The sequence below is a fragment of the Nomascus leucogenys genome, chromosome 7b (assembly GCF_006542625.1).
Source record: "Nomascus leucogenys isolate Asia chromosome 7b, Asia_NLE_v1, whole genome shotgun sequence".
Taxonomy (NCBI): domain Eukaryota; kingdom Metazoa; phylum Chordata; class Mammalia; order Primates; family Hylobatidae; genus Nomascus; species Nomascus leucogenys.
The window spans coordinates 54,111,416-54,132,363 of record NC_044387.1 but is presented as its reverse complement, the minus strand read 5'-3'; the positions used below and the strand labels follow the sequence as shown (position 1 = coordinate 54,132,363).

Below are 20,948 nucleotides of genomic sequence, written 5' to 3'. Positions count from 1 at the left end.
CTGAGCTTCTTGCCTACCATCAAAGGCTCTAGAATCTGAGAAGAACTACAGGAGCTGATCCCAGCAGTGGGGCCTCTAGCCCATCCTGGTGTTGCCATGACAACAATGCCAGTATCAATCTTCTTCAAGCCCTCTTCCCAGTTCTGCCTCTCCCTGTCTCCTGTCGTGTCTGTCTCTGCTGGCTGCCCCAGCAGTAGAATGCAGGGTGAGGGGCCAGGACAAAGAGTGAATGCAGCGATGAGGCATGAGGAATAAGCAGGAAGAGAAGAAGGGTGAGGACTGGGGTGGGTCAGGTTCAGTAGGGGGCAAGGAGGGATCCTAGGTCCCCCACTAACCTCAGAAAACCCAATTTCTTCCTCTCTCCCTTTTAATTTCTGAGCACACAATTCACATCAGGCACTGTGCTAAACTTTTTACATCCATTTCACCCATTGAAGTTCAGCTCAAGTATAACCTCCTATGGGAATTTTTCTGTAATTATTGTGCCCTCCTTCGCCTACTAGCGAGGTAATACTTCCCACACTTCTTCATTTCTCCTGCGTCATAATAAGTATCTTAGTCCATCTTGTGTTGTTATAAAGGCTGGGTAATTTATAAAGAAAAGAGTTATTTGGATCACAATTCTGAGAGCTGAGAAGTTCAAGACTGGGCATGTGATGAGGGCCTCAGGCTGCTTCCACTCATGGTGGAAGGTGAAGGGAAGCTGGTGTGTATACAGACCACATGGAGACAGAAAACAAAAGAGGCAGAGGGAGATACCCAGCTTTTTTCAACAAGCAGCCCTTGCAGGAGCTAGTAGAGTAAGAACTCACTCACTCCCGAGGGAAGGTATTGACCTATTCATGAGGGATCTTCCCCATGATCCAAACACTTCTCATGAGGCCCACCCTCCAACACTGGGGACTAAATTTCAACATGAGTCTTGGAGGAGACAGTCATCCAAATGATAGCTCCATTTTACTTGAACTAACATCTCAATTCTCGTAATGGCCTTATGAGGTAGGCTCTATGGTTATCTAATGTTGACTGTTAGTATCTTCATTTATCAGGTGGATAAACCAAGGCTCATGCAGGCTAACCATTTTGCTCACAAGCAAGCGGCTTAGCCACCATTTATTTATTTATTTATTTATTTATTTATTTATTGAGATGGAATCTCACTCTGTCACCCAGGCTGGGGTGCAGTGGCATGATCTTGGCTCACTGCAACCTCTGCCTCCCAGGTTCAAGCAATTCTCCTGCCTCAGCCTCCCAGGTAGCTGGGATTACCATGTCCAGCTAATTTTTGTATTTTTAGTAGAGACGGGATTTCACCATGTTGTCCAGGCTGCTCTAGAACTCCTGACCTCAGGTGATCCAGCCGCCTATGCCTCCCAAAGTGCTGGGATTACAGGCATGAGCCACTTAGCCACCATTTAAACCTCACTCTATTTGGCTGCAAAACTCAAATCATTTCACTGCACCAGGAGGACTCAGAGATCCACTTAGCTGAGAGAAACAAAAAATATCAACATGTTCGGCTGTTGATTTGCATCACGAGTTTGAAGAGGAGCTGATGTGGCCAACAACGTGGACTGGATGTCAGCAGGGACCAGTCAACTGGATCTGTGGTCTCTGAATGCTCCCTTGGTTCCAGCCAACTTCTCAGGAATACATGAGCGTTCCCTGGAGAGAGAAGCAAGTGGGTCAGGGGTGAATACCCTCAGCTCTGAAGCCTGAGAAAATCTCTTCCCAAGGAGTTGGTGCAAGGTACCACGTTTACAGAAAACCTCTCTGAGGGCCTTGAGTGGGCTACAAAAGCCCACCCGCCCTGAATCCTCACAGGAGGCTCACTGCTGGTGGATGTGATAGATCATCCCTCCCACACCCATAATATAGACTGGAAAACTTCTTCCAGAGTAGGAACAAGTCCAAGGCCATTAGAAAGAGGCAGAGCCTGGACTTGAACCCAGGTCTGTCAGATGCCTAATTTAGGTCTCTTTCTTCTAGTCTCACATTAAAGCAACCAGGGAACTAAGCCAGGAGGACCAGTGGTTATTCCACCTGTGGCATCAATAAAAAGGGTACCATTGGCCAAGGGCTGTGCTAAACACTTGGTGTAGTACATTAATTCAATTTTCAATACACTACAAAATAGAAATGGTTATTAAACCCATTTATTAGATTAAAGAACTAAGGGCCTATATTACTTTTCTATTGCTGCCGAAACAAATTAGCATATATTAAGTGACTTAAAAGTATTAGGAGCTTATTATATTACAGTTCTGAGGGTCAGAGGTCTGAAATGGGTCTCACTGGGCTGGAGTGAAGGTGTCAGCAAGGCTGTTCTTCCTCTGGAGAACAAGGGAAAATCAGTTCCCTTGCCTTTTCCAGCTTCTAGAGGCTGCCCTCATTCCTTAGCTCTTGGCCCCCTTCTCCATCTTCAAAGCCAGCATTTTCAGGCTGAGTCCTCCTCAAGCTGCCATCTCCGTGGTTCTCTCTCTCTTCTGCCTCCCTCTTCCACTTTTGAGGACCCTTGTGGCTCCACTGGGTTTATCCATATAATCCAGGATAATCTCCCCCATTTTAAGGTCAACCGCTGTGCAGACTTAATTTCACCTGCAATCTTAATACTCCTTTAACACAAACCCTAACATAGTCACAGGTCCACACAGGACATCTAGCGTGAGCCTCTGATGGTAATGAGTTTTCTGTCCTCCATGGAGTCAGTGAAGATGGAGCTCAGGAAGACAGGCATCCAAGCCAGTCCGTGGAGACAGGGTGGGTTGGGGGTTAAAGCCTGCCTCTGTTGGGTGTCAGGGAAAAAGCAAACTGTAGGATAAGTGTGTCCAAACCTTTCTCAACTCATCACATCTCTTGACCTCCCCATGCCATATACTTCTTGCTCCCACCACTTGGAAATTTTCCCGGACCCCCAGTATAGCTGGGTATTTTATGCTCTGTGGCTTTTCATGTGCTGTTTCAGTCTCCGTGACTTTCCCATTATTTCACACTAGGGAACATTGGTGGTTCAATGGCAGAATTCTCACCACCCATTATTTCAGACTGATTAACTCCATCTTATCTTCCAGGTCTCCTCTGCCATGCAAGTGGGATTTGGCTCCTTTTAGCCCCATTTTTCCCTTCCCTCTCACTTCCAAGGCTGCTGGTTATTAACACAGATATTTTAACACACACACAGTTCCACTTGGGTTAAGAAATGCTGTCATTACACTAGAAATTTCTGGTGCGATTCTAAAAAAGGGAACTTTCTTTAAACGTAATCTTTTAGCTAGTATCCACTTTAGACTCAGAAAATGTAAGTTACCTATGGGCTGACAAAGACTAGTACAACCTATTCCTGTCTCAAAATGTTTCTAAAATTAGAGTGAACATCGTGTTAACCGCCACAGTTAAAATCAAAATGATGGATTTCTCTTCTGAAATCAATCCTAAAATGCTTCCTTTCCTGGCAGTCGGAAAACTCATTCCCCATTCGTACTATTATGATCCCTGTAATCACTTTTCAAAATGGCATTGTGACTATCCTTCACTCCATATGGATTATGGTGGCCTTGGAGAAAAGAAGAGAAATGCTGACCTCACACAGAGTCACTTCCTGTCTCGGCTCTAAGACCTTTAGATGCTTCCTGTAAGGTGTGAGCCAATCAGAGCCGAGCTAGGCTGAAACCTCTCAATTAAGGAGGACTTTGTTAGCAGAGGGATGATGATAGCTCTGATCAATCAACATAGAAAATGTCTAATGTTTTCAGTCATAGCAATGCCAAAGAGACACATATAACTGGTGGATGCTTCCATTCAGAGCTGTTAAATAATTCTGAGCACTGGCAAAAATAAAAAATAAATAAATAAATAAATAAAAAATAAGGAATCCCTCTCATTTAACAGCTGAGAAATTTAAAATATTAATCCATTTATAATGCTCTTCTCCCAACCTGATTTTGAGATCAGGGCACCTCCCCTTGATAATGGATGCATGACTTTAGGCAAATTGCTTCCTTTGTCTAGGCCTCAGAATTCTCCTCCCCAAAAGGGGGAATGATAGGCATTGCTGCCCCGGGACATTGGGACTATTCAAGGAGATAATATAAGTGCAAGACTTAGCGTGAAGAAAGCAGCCATGAATGTTTCCTTCTTGGCCAAGGTATTCGTGTCCCACTCCCATCCCCACTGTGCTCAGCCAGCACTTGGCTGTCTAAGGGATAGGAGGAAACATGTCAGAGTGGGCCAGTCACTAGAAGTTAGTGATTGTCCTGGGTTTTGTTTTAATCTGTGCTGCCAACCAGCTGTGTGAGCTTCAGAAAATTGTTTAAAACTCTCTGAACATCATTTTTCCATAAAACGTGCAAAGAAATCCACCTCACCTAGGAGAGCTGTGGGGAGCAAATGATTTAGCATGTCAAAACATCTTGAGGATCAGCACTGTCTCCACCCTGAAGAGGTCATCAGGGACCAAAAGCAATGTCATGATCTGCCTTCCAGAAGAACTTAGAAGAGGACAACTCAAAACACAGCACTCTGAACTTTCTGCAAGAACTCCTGTCTAATGGTGAGGTTTGGGCTGTACACCAAGGTGGGGGAAAGGGAATATTTAAGAGTAGGGCCAGGTGCGGTGGCTTATGCCTGTAATTCCAGCACTTTGTGAGGCCGAGGAGGGTGGATCACAAGGTCAAGAGATCAAAACCATCCTGGCCAACGTGGTGAAGCCTCGTCTCTACTAAAAAAATATAGAAATCAGCTAGGCATGGTGGCATGCGCCTGAAGTCCCAGCTACTTGGGAGACTGGGGCAGGAGAATCACTTGAAACCGGGAGGCAGAGGGTTGCAGTGAGCCGAGATTGCACCACTGCACCCCAGTCTGGCAACAGAGCGAGACTCCGTCTCAAAAATAAATAAATAAATACATAAACAAAAAGAGTAGGGATTCAGCACCTCTCTTATCATGTGAGGTCTTTGCCCACAGCCTCTTCTGTATAGTCATTCTGGACCCAACCCCAAGTCAGCTCCAGCCCCTTCTAAAGTTCTTGGATGTCAGCATCATCCACATTGGCAGTGAGGTTGGTCTTAGCCAAATGCTATATATAGTCAGCTGAGGGCAGGGAACTTAATGTGAAACACCAAAGCTTAATTTCTTAGATTCTTAAGAATCTGCCCCCAGATTCTTAAATTAGCCTGGAGCAGTTGTTCTCAATTGGGGGTGATTTTTGCCCTTCAGGGGACATTGAGCAATGTCTGCAGACATTTTTGGTTGTCGTGTGACTGGGACATGGCTCCTGGCATCTTCAGGATAGAATCCAAGGGTGCTATTCAACATCTACAATGCACACAACAGTTCCACTACCCACTACCTGCCCCAACAAAAATTATCCAGCCCAATACATCAATAGCGTCAAGGCAGAGAAACCCTAGTTAGGGGTGAGGCTCAGTCATTGGTATGTTTAGAAAGCTCTTCAGGTGATTCTAATGAGAGCCACTGGGTTAATCAAACGCTCAACAATTAGCCTTGGGGAATTAGAGTCTTTTAGATGAAGCCTCCATAATCAGCCAGCTGTTATTAAATCATCAATAGCTGTAGCCAAATTAAACCCAGAGTTAAGAGTGCTTCAATCATTGACTTGTCCATTCCTGCAAAGGCAATCAACCATCCAGTTTTTCCAGGACTAAGGGAGTTCCCAGGATGTAGGGCTTTCCTGTTTTAAGAATGGAGCAGGTCTGAGAAAACTGGGACAGGTTAGTCACCCTTGCTTCTGCCTCTTGTTTTCCTTCTCCACTCTCCATCTGTCCTTGGTTTATTGTGTTTGTACGATGTGCCATGTCTACGCACACACTTTACCCATATTAGCTCAGGGAATGCTCAGAGCCCGAAAAAGTGGGTATTAAGATCTCCAATTCCCAAGAACCCAGGGCTTCAATTACTTGGCCACAGAGGCTGCTCAGATAGTTAAGTGTTTGAATTAGAACTCAAACCCAGGGCTGCCAACTCCATGGTCCTCACCACTAGATCACACTGCCTATTTCCTTCAGTAACATGATTCACAGCACTCTATGATGGGGTGACTCAGGGATGCTAAACCCCTATGGGCAGGAATGCCACACCCCAGTTCTGCAGAATCTCCCGTTTCCATTGATCCCATTCCACTGCCTTTTGAGTTCGGGGCCCAGACAATTACAAAGAAAAGAATGGGGGCTCTGTAGATGACCTTCAGCCAAAACTAACTTACGAAGTCATCTCGGCATACTGCAATGCTGAAAACTCACAAGTAAATGAGAGAGAAATGAAAGGAGGCTGTGTGTGTTGGCTCATGCCTGTAATCCCAGCACTTTGGGAGGCCAAGGTGGGCAGATCACCTGAGGTCAGGTGTTCAAGACCAGTCTGGCCAACATGGTGAAACCCCATCTTTACTAAAAATACAAAAATTAGCCAGGCGTGGTGGTGTACCTGTAGTTCCAGCTACTCAGGAGGCTGAGGCAGGAGAATTGCTTGAACCCAGGAGGCAGAGGTTGCAGTGAGCCGAGATCTCGCCACTGCACTCCAGCCTGGGTGACAGAGCGAGACTCCATCTCAAAAAAAGAAAAAAAAGAAAAAAAGAGCAAACTTACTGCTCCACTCTAGTCTCTCAGCATATCACATCTGTATTCCATAAAGTACAGATGATCATCTCCATGGTACAGAGAAGGGAATCGAGGCCAGAGAGGTGAATGCCAAGGCCATCTTCCCAGTAGGTGGCAAATCTGGTGTTAGAAGGCATGTCTGTTTTCTCCAATGCCCATGCTTTTAGCATTTCATTCCACGCCGTGTGGGGAAGCCTGACTTCTTGTTGATTTAACAGCCCAATGTGGGTAAGAGCCCCTAACAAATCCCAGAAGATTGTCTCGAGGAGGTGTTCATGTAGTGCAAACAGCATTACACGTGTCCTGGGCTTTGTAGCACCATTTCAAATATTGACGAGGCCCATTAAAGAATTCTGAGAGAACAGGCTGCCTTAAGTGGAGCGGGTACTGAGTTCAGAATGCCTGGTGCAGTAATAAACGGCACGGCGCCCTGCCATTCCAGGCAGAGGCCACGTGGAAGTCGGCCTGCACGCCCGTGCACACACACCCCCACCCTCGGCAGACCTCCACCACCCACCCCTCTCCACGCGTGCCCACTGAGATGTGAACCCCACAGTGCCCTGTGCATTTCTATGAAATGATATTTTATTAAATAAACAAACTGGAGCCGTTCCCATAGATTTATGAACAGTTCCTCAAGTCTCACTTGTTCGACCCACTGCGGATTTACGGCCCTGCATTAACCTCGTGAGCGCTCATAACGTTTACTAAGATAATGTTGGCAGGAGGGAGAAGGGATTTTTATAGCCGAGTAATAATTAGGAAATGCAGGGAAGACTGGGGAACCTGTTTATTGGTTATGCCGGGTGCATGGACAACGATGGGATTGTACATTCTGTGCAGGTTTCTCTGGCGGAAATCAATTCCTTCTCTCTAGAGCTGGTTTTACCTCCATGGCTTGTCTGAAACCTGGTTTCTCCTTCTAGAGAATGTGTTATCAGTGTGGTCAGGCCTCAATCTTAGAAATCTGAGAAGGGGGGCAGCTGCCCAGGTGACCCCTGGTGCAAACTTGCCCCAGGTGCACTATTCAGATAGTGGGACCCGAAGTGCACCATTAGAACCTGGAGGGAGGTGACATCCCCTGGAAACAGGTCAGTTCCCGGGGGTGAAGCATTCCTTCCTCCTCCGAGTGGGAGCAATTGGTTCTTCAGCCTCTTTCTTGGCAACGGGTTTGCTCGGGGAAAAGAGAGAAAGCATTGTGGCACTGACGTTTAAGAGGAGTTGAAGAAAAGGAAGCTTGCAAAATGGTCACAAGATATAAGGGGGGGCCAGGCACAGTGGCTCACACCTGTAATCCCAGCACTTTGGGAGCCCAAGGTGGGCAGATCACTTGAACTCAGGAGTTCAAGACTGGCCTGGGCAGCACAGCAAGATCTCGTCTCTACATTATTTTTTTAATTAGCCAGGCATGGTGGCATGTGCCTGTGGTCCCAGCTACTGGGGAGGGTGAGGTGGGAGAATCACTTGAGTGCACCACTGCACTCTAGCCTGGGCAACAGAGTGAGCCCCGTCTTGAAAAAGAAAAAAGAAACTATGAGGGCCATTAACAATAATGACATATTAGTAACAAGAACTACAAAAGTCTGGCTGCATATAAGAGCCATGGTGGGTGGGTGTCAGGGGGAGAATTAAAAAGTACAAGTGCCTGGACCTAACCAGTTAAAGCAGACCGTGGGGGGATGTGGAAAGGCATTGCGTTTTCACAAACTCCCCAGTAACGCTGATGCACAGAGAGGCTTAGACCAGCGAGTGGTCGCTATAAAGTGCTTTCCTATCTGTACGGCCCCGCTGCTCACAGGGTGGGCTGCAAGCCAGCAACACGGGCCTCACCCGGGAGCTGGTTGGAATGCAGAATCTCAGGCCCTGCCCCAGCCTTACTGAATCAGCACCAGTATCCCAACAAGCTCCTCTGGGATTCACCTGAGCGTTCAAACTTGAGAAGCATGGCAATGCGGCATTTGACTCTCAGAACTGCTACCTCTCCCCAGACTAGGTAGAGGGGCCGCTCCTTCTGCTTTCCCATTTTACAAGGGGAACAAAAAAATCAAGGTTCAGGGAGGTTTAGTCACTTGCCCGAGATCACACAGAGCCAGGACCGCCCAGCCGCCACGTCTTCCTCTGCATCTCACACTCACACAGCCACTGCTGGGGGATATCTGGGCACCATGGCAGGTGCAAGGGAGGTGCTTGTGGGCCGGAGCTAAAAATGAGAGATGGAAGAGGGGCGCCCTAGGGAAGGGGATCAGTGAGTAGTTGTCAATTAGTCACCCGGCCTTCCGCAGCTGGCAGAGTGGGGCCCTGTCTAGGCTGCCACCCCCTCCTCCCGCCGCCTCTGCCCTCTCTGCCTTCCCCTTCCAGAGCCTCCTTGAGATCTGAAACTCAAACAAGAGGGCATGAATAATGTAGCGCGATTGCTCCTCTCGTCTCTCCTCAATCCTCAGAGGGTGAGCGAGGCTCCTTGTCTGCCTCATTAGTGGCCGTTCAACCATTTGATTTCAGTAACAGTGTGCCTTCCTCGGAATTTTCATACTTATTTGCGTCACCGGAGTCAACACTGAATTTTTGAATCCGCATGAAATTTTAATGGGGTGATCTGCATACAGCATGGCCCCGGCTGGAGCTCCGACGGGCTAGGAGAGGGACAGCCTGATCTGAAGATGGGCTGATCACAGAGATATGGGTGGGAGCCTAGTCCACTCCCGGTTTGGAGCCCAGATTGGGGCACGGGGTGATAGGGAGGTCCCCAAGGGCTGAGAGGGTCCTGCCAGCTAAACTCCCTGTAGCCAAGATTAGCAGCTTCCAATTTCAGGTGAAGGGTTAAGGACTCCACTCTGGAGCCTGTAAGCCCTGAAGTCAGAACCCAGCTTTACCACTTCCTGGCTGTGTGACCTAGGGTAAATTGCTTTCCCACTCTGAGCCTGTTTGCTTATCTGTGAAATGAGGATTATAACAGAGTTGTTGTTGCAGAGCTTAAATGAGCTAATCCATGTAAATCCCTTAGCCCAGTGTTTGGCACGTGATAAGCAGTGAATGCTTAGTAGATATGATGATGATATCTAGCGTTTAATAGATATGACAATGCGATGATGATGACGATGTTTGCCTCCATCTTTCACCCTACACGCATGACTAGAACTATGTAGTTTGCAAACATATTCACATCTGATTTTTTGTTTTTTTCATCTGTACCTTGGATTTGGTAGCAGACTGATCTCAGTTGATTTCAGCTTTGCCTCTTACACACTATAGGAGTTAGAAGAAGTAACTTCATGTCCTCAATCCTCAGTTTTCTCGCCTATGTAATGGGGAGACTACACCCTACCCTGTAGGACTCTTCATCGGGATTCAATAGGAAAACGTCTGTAAAATGCTTCGCCTTGTGCCTCACTTGGGGCAGGCACCATTCACAGGATGATGTCCTTAATTCTAAGCACACGTTTCGTTCACATTTTCCATTTCCGAATTCAGGGTCCACCTGCCATTGTGAAAGCATCTTAAATCCTTGAACTATAATAATATTATTTCCATCCAGGGTATTTATTTATCGAGTGCTTGTTCGTGTTCCAGGCATGTGCTAAAAGCTGCATGAGAGCTGTGATAGTTCACTCAATTCTTGCAACAACACAGGAAGTAGGTGTTTTTTCTAAATATGCTTTGAGAATAGGGAAATGGTGCCTCCAAGAGATGGTGGGTCCTCCCTGGGTTCTGCAGCTGGTTTGCATTACAGAATTCCTTGTTCTTAGGTGTTGTACTCTGGCAGGTCTCTCCCATCCCCCCCGCCATCCCGTGTGAACAGCTAAGGAGAGGAAGGGCCAGAAAGATGGGGCAATTTGCCCAGAGTGGCATGGCCAGCAAGTGGCAGAGCTGGGACTGGACCCCAAGTCCATAGGATCACAAATGTTGGGCTCTTTCTGCTAGAACCCACCATGGCTGGCAGGTGGATGGGCAGCATGATCCTTTTATTATGTGGCTCTGGTATAGTCCAGGAAAACCTTGCCTGAGCCTGGAGACCGGCTGTCATTCCCAGGTGTCTTGCAAGTATCTCTGAGCCTCACTTTCTTCTCCTGTAACACGAAGGAGGTGACAATGCCAACCTCTCAGAAGTGTTGTGAGGATTAAACTGAGCAATGCATAGAAATAGGTTCTGCCAGCCTTGGAATTCCCACAAATGTGAGCGATTGTTGAGGACAGAGAAAGGCAGGAGTCCTGGGAGCTGGGATGAGCCGCAGCACAGGACCATGAAGCTGAAAAGAGCCACCAAGGGGTCTCCATCCCTTCCCAGCACTGGCCTTCCTCCTGTGGGATGCTCAGTGTGGAGATTCCTCTACCCCCACCTGACACAGAGATGGGAGTGAAATGAAACACAGCCCCTACCCCACCCCCTGCTGCCCAGGATTTCTCACCCGGTTTAATGAAATGGAAGGAATTTCTGCTGAGAATGGTGATTACCAACCTGCCAAGATGAGTGAGAAAAATCAATTCAGAGAATGCAGGAGAGAAGGGACTCTACTGAATGGGAGAGGTATGGGAGAGAGGAGAGGGTGGGAGGGACAGAAAGAGAGTGACCTGGGAGAAAAGAGAAAAAGAGGGAAAAAAGAGAGAGAGAGAGGGAGAGGGAGAAGGTGAGCCGCACATCTATTCATCGAGGACAAACTTCAGGGAGATTTAGCCTTAATCCCTCTCTCACAGTTTCTCTCTTCAGTGATTAGACAAGGATAGCAGGAAAGTGGTTTGCAGAGGCAAACGCATGCCATACAGCAGAGATTCAGTAGGTCTGGGTTTGGGGTTGCCAACAATTCTGTATTTCTAACCAGCTCCTGGGGATGCCGAGCCACCGATCTGGGAACTTGACTGGGAGTATCAAGGCTAAAGACAGAAACCATCAACTTGCCCACTGGTGAACTGATATCACAAATGTTTCCCAAGTGTGTGCTATGTGTTTTAAACTGGAGAACCAAACACTTACTAGACACACAGAAGGCTTTGTTGAATGTTACTGGAGAGAAGTCTTAAGTCATTCATTGTTTGATTGAGGTGAAATTCACATTACATCAGATTAACAACTTTAAAGTATCCAATTCAATAGCATTAGTTCACTCACAGTGTTGTGCAACCATAGCTCTGTCTAGTTCCAAAACATTGTCATTACCTCCAAAGAACACCTCATACCGTCAGTAGCCTTTCCCCTTTTTTTTTTTTTTTGAGACAGAGTCTCACTCTGTTGCCAGGCTGGAATGCAGTGGCACGACCTTGGCTCACTGCAAGCTCCGCCTCCCGGGTTCACGCCATTCTCCTGCCTCAGCCTCCTGAGTAGCTGGGACTACAGGCACACACAACCACGCCCACGCCCAGCTAATTTTTTTGTATTTTTCAGTAGAGATGGGGTTTCACCATGTTGGCCAGGATGATCCCAATCTCCTGACCTTGTGATCCACCCGCCTCGGCCTCCCAAAGTGCTGGGATTACAGGAGTGAGCCACTGCGCCTGGCTGCCATTCCCTTTTCACTTGATCTCCCAGCTCCAGCAACCACTAATCTACTTTCTGTCTCTATGGATTTACCTATTCTAGATATTTCATACAAATAGAATCGTATATAGTATGTGACCTTTTGTGTTGAGCTTCTTTCACTTAGAGTCAGACATGTACCTGCACATGAATATTCACAGCAGCATTGTTCACAATAGCCAAAAGGTGAAAACAACTCAAATGCCCATTAGCAGATGGATAAGCAAAATGTGGTATACAATGGAGTATCATTCAGCCATAAAGAATGAAGAAGTACCAAACCATGCTGTGGCACGGAATAGCTCTGAAAATGTCACACTAAGTAAATGCTTTTTAAAATGCTGTTTCTTGCCCTCATGGCTGTCGCCATGATCCTGACTACCCCAACTCAAGTGTAGTCACCTTTCATTCCAAACAGATGTTAGCTGAGCAGTCACCATGGGCAGGATACTGGACACTCCAGGAATGTAGGTCAGTTGGACCACGACTGCCACCTTGGGTCCTTACTGACTTGCTCTGTGGCCTTAGATGAGTCCCTTCCCCTCTCTAAACCTCAGATTTCTAATCTGTGGAATGGGATTCCAGATTTCTCACCAGGTTGGCACAAGCATTAGGTCAAGATGAGGTCTCTGAGTAAGCCACTGAACTGGACAAGTGTCAGTCACTGCTATGAACTGAATGTGTTCTCCCAAAAATCATATATTGAAATCCTTACCCCCAGCATGATGCTCTTAGCAGGTGGGACCAGTGGGGGTGATTAGGTCATGAGGGTGGAGCCCTCATGAATAGAATTAGTGCCCTCATTGAAGAAACCACATGGGGCGCCCCAGCACCCTTTCCACCATGTGAGGATACAGCAAGAAGTTGGTAGTCTGCGACCTGGAAGAAAACCCCCATCACCCCCACCAGAATCAATTCTGCTGGCCCTGTTGTAGGACTTTCAGCCTCCAGAACTGTGAGAAATAAATTCCTGTTGTTTATGAGCCACCCAGTCCATGCTCCTTTGTTATAAGCAGCCTGAACAGACTGAGACAGTTACTGTCACTGTGAGTTGTACAAGGTGGGAGGGACCTCAGAACCTGCCATCGTCCTCAGAGTTTGGGAGTCAGAAACTGAATGTGTGGAAAGAGGATTAGCAGTCCAAGGGGAGCACTGGCCGGAGTAGGGATCCCAGAGAGTGACTGCTGTTATGTAAAATCCATGTCTGTGGCCCACTAGGCACATCCAATCCAGCTCTGACTCCCTCGCAGACTTTGGCTGGACCCTAGAACTCATCCAGCCCAACTTCCTCATGCCACAGGTGAAGAATCAGAGGCTGTAGGGAGAGAAGTGACTTGCCCACAGTCTATCAGATAAATTTCCTTTCATTTGTTACTGACTTCCAGGGAAGATGGTGGATTGAACACACTCCTCTAATATATTTCCTTCCCGAAAAGACAATACTATTATAATAAAGGATTTGTTTTAAAGGCATAAACTCATAAGGACAAGGAGAATGGAGGAAAAGATAACAGTTATAAGGTTTGGAAGTGGGAAAGTGAGTAGGTGATGGTGGTAATTGACTTAGCAGATCCAACATGGATAAGAAGTGGAGATGGTGAGGGACCAACCCAATTTGCACCCATTCATTATGTCATTCAATTATCTTTCATTTGTCAGTTTCTCTGTTCAGGCCCAGGATGAAGATGAATAGGACTCTCCAGACCATGCCACCCAGTGGTGCGTGATCTTCTGGTGGCAACAGGGAAGCAAGCAAGGCAACATGTGGAGCCCTGTAATGCAGACATACAGTTGGCCCTCCATATTCTTGGATTCTGCATTTGTGGATTCAACCAACAACACATTGAAAATAATCAGGGGAAAAAAAGGATGGTTGCAGGCCAGGCGCAGTAGATCATGCCTGTAATCCCAGCACTTTGGGAGGCTGGATGGGGAGGATCACTTGAGGCCAGGAGTTGGAGACCAGCCCGGCCTAACATAGTGAGACACCACCTCTGTTAAAAAAAAAATTTTTTTTTAAACTATACTTGAGAGCTTATTGGAAGAGTCAAAAAGCAATTCACCTGAATCTTGTAAGGCAACAATCTACAGGCCCTTAGGTTTCTGTTTCTCTGTTATATTTAAGGATTCTCACTCACTTACCCACTCAATGTAACATAAGAAGATGTAACACAATAAGTATTTTCAGCCAGGCACAGTGGCTCACACCTATAATCCCAGCACTTTGGGAGGTCGAAGCAGGAGAATTGCTTGAGCTCAGGAATTTGAGATCAGCCTAGGCAACAAAGCAAGATCCTGCCTCTCCAAAAAATCAAAAAATAAGCTAGGTGTGGTGGTGCATGCCTACAGTTCTAGCAACTCAGGAGGCTGAATGGGAGAACCCCTTGAGCCCAGGAGGTGGAGGATGTAGTGAGCTATAACGGAGCCACTGAACCCCAGCCTGAGTGACAGAGACAGACGCTGTCTCAAAAAAAAAAAAAAAAAAAAAAGAATGGTTGTACTGAACATGTACAGACTTCTTTTCTTGTCATTATTCCCTAAACAATAGAGTATAACAAGTATTTACATAGCATTTACATTATATTAGGTATTATAAGTAATCTAGAAATGATTTAAAGCATACAGGTGGATTGTGTAGGTTATATGCAAATACTATGTCGTTTTGTATCAGTGACTTGAGGATTCGTGGATTTTGGTATCCTGGAACCAGTCCTTCATGGGTACCCAGGGATGACCTTGTATAAGGTACCAACAGGAAACACCAAACTCTCATTGGAGGGATAAAAGGCAAAGGGTGCAAGGACAGAGGAGTTCGAGTTTGAGTTGGTTACTGAAGAAGGGCCAAGAAAGAGGAGGGAGCACTCCCAAGAACAGGAGGAGCTCACGGGAAGGCAAGGAGCAAAGATATGAAAGTTTCAGAGCATTCCAAGTCCCTTAGAGACACCCTCAGGTGCAGATCTTGCAGGACCCTGTAAGTCAGAACACAGGGGTACTAGGGAGCCATTGAAAGGTTTTGAGCAGTTAAGTGACAAGGTCCGGAAAGATCACTCTGACGGGGGTTGAACAGAGGGGTCTTTAGAATTCCCACTTAGGTCTCCTGCCCTTTCTCCATCCCTTCTTCCACAAGCTTTAACTGAGCGCCTACAGTGTGCATAGACCCATACTAGGGACCTGAGACCAGGAGCCAGGTATCCGCACACAAGTGCATGGCGTGATCAGCTGTGAGCAGCAGTAATTGGACCCCGTCTGCATCTGCTGTCTCCTGTTGCTTGGAAAACACTTCCCAGTGAGCTTCAAATGTGCACCTGCTGGCCCTCACACTCACATAAAAGTCTCTGAAAAAAAAATTGATTATATTCATTCTCTTAACCTCACCCCAACCCGAACATAAATCGTCTCTGTTTATAACACTTCTGGCATTTTGTGCATTTTGCCGAGTGACATAAAATGACAATAAATTTAGGCCCCACCAGCAGAAAAGTACCTAAAATGCCACATGTCACTAATATTGACAGGTTCTAAAAGTAAAACTTGGAAATGGTTCAGGCGACATAAATTAAAATAAAAATATATACTTTGTCCTTGAGAGAGAATCAGCTAAAATTAAACCTCGGTGTGGGTGGGATGTCCAGGAATATGAGGGAAGGAAACATCAGGGATGTGTGGTTCAGAACAGAGTCACAGAAGGGGAGGCCGAGAAGGACCCAGAGAAAATTCAAGCCAGGACCTTGAAGGAAAAAAGGACTACTCTTAAAGCTGCACCGTCCAACACTGTAGCCGCTACCTTTATGTGAGCATTTAATATAAATCTAAATACAACAAAAATTCAGCTTCTCAGTTGCGCTAACCACTTTTCAAGTGCTCAGTAGCTACCCGAGTCTACTGAGCACTTGATTTGGAGGGCAGATTAGAGATCACAGAAAGTTCTATTGGACAGCTCTGTCTAGGAGCGGGAGCATCCCTGCCGCCCTGCAGGGTGACTGACACCTGAGTCTCCTCTCTTTCCTCCCAGCCTTCTCTCCTCCACTTCCTCCTCTCTTCCTCTCTCTCCTCTCTCCTCTCTTTCCCTCACTCCTCTTTTCTCTCTCCTTCTCTCTCCCTTCTCTTCTTTCTCCCCTCTCTTCCTCTCCCCTCCCCTCTCTCACTTTCTTTTTCTCCTCTTTCTTCTCTCCCCTCTCTTCTGTCTCTCTTTTCCCTTCTGCTCTTGTCTTTCTTTGTTTTTTAAGTTTTACTCTAAGTTCAGTGGTACATGTGCAGTTTTACTATAGAGGTACACCTCTGTCGCGGGGATTTGTTGTACAGATTATTTTATCACCCAGGTATGAAGCCCACAACCCATTAGTTATTTTTCCTGATCCTCTCCCTCCTCCCATCCTCAACCCTCCGATAAGCTCCAGTGCGTGTTGTTCCCCTCTATGTGTCCATGTATTTTTGTCATTTGGCTCCCACTTATAAATGAGAATATGCAGTATTTAGTTTTCCATTCCGGTGTTAGTTTGCTAAGGATAATGGCCTCCAGCTCCATCCACGTTCCTGCAAAGGACATGATCTTTTCTTTTTCTCTCTTTCTTCTCCTTTCTTTCTTTTTCCTCTCTCTTCTCTCTTTCCCTTTTCTCTCTCCTCTCTTTGTTTATCCCTTTCTTCCCTCTCCTCTCTTTCTTTATCCCTTTCTTCCCTCTCCTCTTTTCTCTCCCTTTCTTCTCCCATCTTTCTCCTCTCTTCTCTCCCTTTCTTCTCCCATCTTTCTCCTCTCTTCTCTCTTTCCATTTTTCTCTCTTTCTAAATGACTGCTTGCCTCCTCCCAACTGTCTTTCTCTCTGCCTCTTTCTCTCTTCTATTTCCCTTCTATTCTATATGCTTTTCTAAAACACAAATACATTGAATTCAGAAGGCAGCGCAGGATTTGGAAACCAGGGGTCCAAAGCCCTGCTTGACCATTTTGCAGCTGTGAGGTTTCAGGCAAGTGACTCCAGCAGGCTCGGCATCCTCCACACTGGTAATTACAGGGAGAATAATCCCTACTGTTCTTGGCCATTGAATTACATCACCTGTTCAGTGGCACGCAGTAGGTGCTCAGTGGATGCAACTTTCTTCTTTCTTCTCCTCGATCACAAAGCTTCAGAGGCTCACAAAAATCTACCAGAATTTTTTCAGCCTCTTAAGCTTAGATTGGAGCCTCGCCATATTTTCCATCTTTCATCTCTGGCTTTAACCCACTCGATCCTCTTCCACGTTCCAAACATTCCATGCACTTTCCGACCACCAGGCCTTTGCACATGCTGTGTGCCCAGCCTGGGTTGCCTTTTGCCCTTTTGCCTGCCTTAGCCTGCTTCCCTCAGTGGAGAATTCGGCTCAGAGGTCACCACAGCTTCTTCATCCTCTGCAGCTACTAACACAGGACAGGCTGAGGAACCCAATAAGGAAAGAAGGTGTAGACAGGACCCCAGAGAAATCAGAGAGCTGGTCGGGCTCATTTCGGGCAGACTGAAACCTGGTCTCAATCTCTGGCTGAGATGACATATTTCATTCATTCAATCAACAGTTTTGGGCATCTACTGTTTGCATCAGGCAAGTTCCTTTCTGGAGGAGTCACAGCCCAGTGGGGAAAGAGACCTTCCCCAGTGCGGTTACTATACAGCGTGGTAAGTTCTGGAATACAGGTGGGTGAAGGTTCCCTGGTCGCACAAAAGGGGGCTAGCAGTCCACTTGAGGAAGTTATGGGGACTTCAGAAAATGCCCCAAGAGCAGAGTATTTGGTGCAGCAGGAGGTGAGGTTGCCACAAAGAAGCTAGCTTTTGTGGTAGGGACATTCCAGGACAGGTGACAAGACAGGAGCGGAGGAGGCTTGTGAGAGCCAAAGGAGTCCAGGGACACGAGCTTTTCAGTGGGACTGAGCTTAGCTAGGAAGAGGGGACTAGAAGGAAGCCAGGTCAGGAGGGTGAAAGGGGCAAGACCACCACGAGGAGTCACATAGGTTGGCTAGGGAGCCGGGACTTGACCCTGAGTACAGCCAGGAGTCCCAGAAAGGGTTAAAGCAAGGGAGACCCGTGGCCATAGAGGCGGTTTAGAAATCTGCCTGCTCTGGGCCGGCCCTATGGTGGGGGCAGTGTGGGGTCCGGCCCAGAATGGAGGTGGGGGCCGAGATAGGCAGGGGTGGCCCTGGTGCAGACAGAGGAGGGCAGAGGTGGAGAGAGTGGCGAAGAAGGAGCGGGTCCCATCTCGGGCCTCGCCCTTCCCCCTTTGGCGGCGGCTGCCTCGGGCGTCTAACCACCTCCCCCTCCCCAGCCCTTTCCCTCCCCACCCCCTCCCTGCCTTCTGGCTGCACAATTTGTGAAGAACATTATGTAAATGGGCTTTATGCAAATCCAGCCTCTCCCCCTGCTCGCTCGCTGGACTCCTGAACCCTAATTAACTTGCCAAAGCCTAATGTTGCCGTCCCCTTTACACCGGCCCAGCCCCCCAGCCCGCTCCCCCTACCAAGAAATCCGTCTTCAGAAGCAAGCGCGGTCTAATCGCTCCCTCATTTCAATGTGCGGGCTGTCGCCCACACCGTTAGCCCGCAGGAGAAGGTGGCCTTTCAGCCCCTGACACTTGTGCTTCCGATATGGCTCCAAAATAAATGCCTCTTTTTCTTCCCCCCACCCCCTCCCGCCTTATTTTTGCTTGCTTCTAGACCCAGAAACAGCCTGCGTAAAGTTGATGCAATTTCTCATTATCTTCAAGTCTTTCCTCCACTACTTAGCATCACCCTCCCCTCCCCGACCTCAAGGTCAGGGATCTAATACCCTCTCCCCTCCATCGCTCTCAAAATAGCCGCTCAGGAAAGGAGCAAGAGCCAGCGCGGTGGCTCTTGCCTGCAATCCCATCACTTTGGGAGGCCGAGGGAGGCAGATCACCTGAGGTCAGGAGTTCAGACCAGCCTGGCCAACAAGGTGCAACCCTATCTTTATTAAAACAAACAGGAGGCTAAGGCGGGAGAATTGCTGGAACCGGGGAGAAGGAGTTTGTGGTGAGCCGAGAACACGCCCACTGCACTCCAGCCTAGGTGGAAAAGGAAAGAAAGAAAGGGAGGGAGGGAGGGAGAGAGAGAGACAGAGAAGAAAAAGAAAGAAAGAAAGAAAAAAAAAGAAAGAAAGAAAGAAAAAGAAAGAAAGAAAGAAAGAAAGAAAGAAAGAAAGAAAGAAAGAAAGAAGGAAAGGAAGGAAGGAAGGAAGGAAGGAAGGAAGGAAGAAAGAAAGAAAGAAAGAAAGAGGGAGGGAGGGAGGGAAAGGAGGGAGGGAGGGAGAGAAAGGAGGGAGGGAGGGAGAGAAAGGAGGGAAGGAGAGAGAGGAGAAAGACAGGAAGGAAAGAGAGAAAGACAGGAAGGAAAGGGAGAGAGGAAGGAAGGAAGGAAAGAAGGAAGGAAGGAAGGAAGGAAGGAAGGAAGGAAGGAAGGAAGGAAGGAAGGGAGGGAGGAAGGGAGGGAGGGAAGGAGCAGGGAGGGAGGGAGGGATTGATGTTTTTTGAAATCAGAACAGCAAGGATGTATTCAGCTGCTGCTCCCTGCAAGGCACCGTTGGTGTGCCTACCACCTAAATGAAGGTATGTCATTGACCTAGAAAAGACTCTGGGAGCATCTCTTCCAGCCTGCTTGTTTTTTTTTAAAGACAGGGTCTTGCTCTGTCACCCAGGCTAGGGTGCAGCGGTATAATCACAGTTCACAGCAGCCTTGAATTCCTGGGCTCGAACAATCCTCCAGCCTCAGCCTCCTGAGTACTATAGGTGCACACATGCCACCATGCCCAGCTAATATTTTTAAAATATTTTTTGCAGAGAGCTTTGTTTCTCAGGCTGGTATCAAATTCCTGGCTTCAGATAATCCTCCTGCTTTGGCCTCCTGAGTAGCTGGGACTACAAGCATGTGCCACCATGCCTGGCTAATTTTTTAAAAAAAATTTTATAGAGACACAGGTCTCACTATGTTGCTGAGGCTGGTCTCAAACTCCTGGCCTCAAGCGATCCTCCTTGTCTGGGCCTCTCAAAGTGTTGGGATTATAGGCATGACCCACCATGCCAGGCCCTTGATTTTCTTTTTTTTTTTTTTTGAGACAGAGTCTCACGCTATCGCCCAGTGGCACAATCTCGGCTCACTACAACCTCCGCCTCCCTGATTCACGTGATTCTCCTGCCTTCACCTCCCGAATAGCTGGGACTACAGGCATGCACCACCACGCCCAGCTAATTTTTGTATTTTCGGTAGAGGCAGGGTTTCACCATGTTGGCCAAGCTGGACTTGGACTCCCAACCTCAGGTGATCCGCCCGCCTCCGCCTCCCAAAGTCCTGGGATTCCAGGCGTGAGCCACCGCGCCGGCCCAGCCTTGATTTTAAAGATAGTTGAACCTATGTTCCACCACCAATGGTGCATCCAAGGTCAAGCAGCAGGGATGGGCTGGAAGGCAGCCTCCCAGTCCCCCATCAGCCTGGGCCTTTCTGCTTAACATCCCTCGTTCCAAACAGCACAGCCTAAAGTAGCTGAGCTGTTCTGGCAGCCTTGTGCATGCTCCCTTCAAGTGCAGAACAAAGCAAAATAAAGGCTTTCCCTGGAAACAGGAAGAATTGTGTTGTCAGCCGGTTCCTGCTGCTGCAGCAAATCTCCTGGATGCGGCTCCCCAAACAGAGATGGGAGAGAGGGTGGCTGCCTCTGGAATCTGGGGGCAGAGCAGGCAAGGCGTCCAGGGCTCGGCGTTGTAAATGGGTTTTTGAAAGATGCAAGATGTCGGACGTTTGCTGGGGTGATAACAAGCAGGGCTGTCATTCATTTATTCAGTAACTTATTCAACCATCATTTATT

The 20,948-nt window shown here is 47.5% G+C and overlaps 1 long non-coding RNA gene across 1 annotated transcript; it reads right to left on the bottom strand.

The window, feature by feature from the left end:
* Window positions 1–1,430: 1,430 nt before the first annotated feature.
* Window positions 1,431–18,734, bottom strand: LOC105740086. The gene is made up of 3 exons (XR_001116100.1): window positions 18,595–18,734; window positions 15,263–15,452; window positions 1,431–1,665 (listed from the first exon to the last, which is right to left on the bottom strand). It is a non-coding gene; the product is annotated as an uncharacterized LOC105740086 (long non-coding RNA).
* Window positions 18,735–20,948: the final 2,214 nt, after the last annotated feature.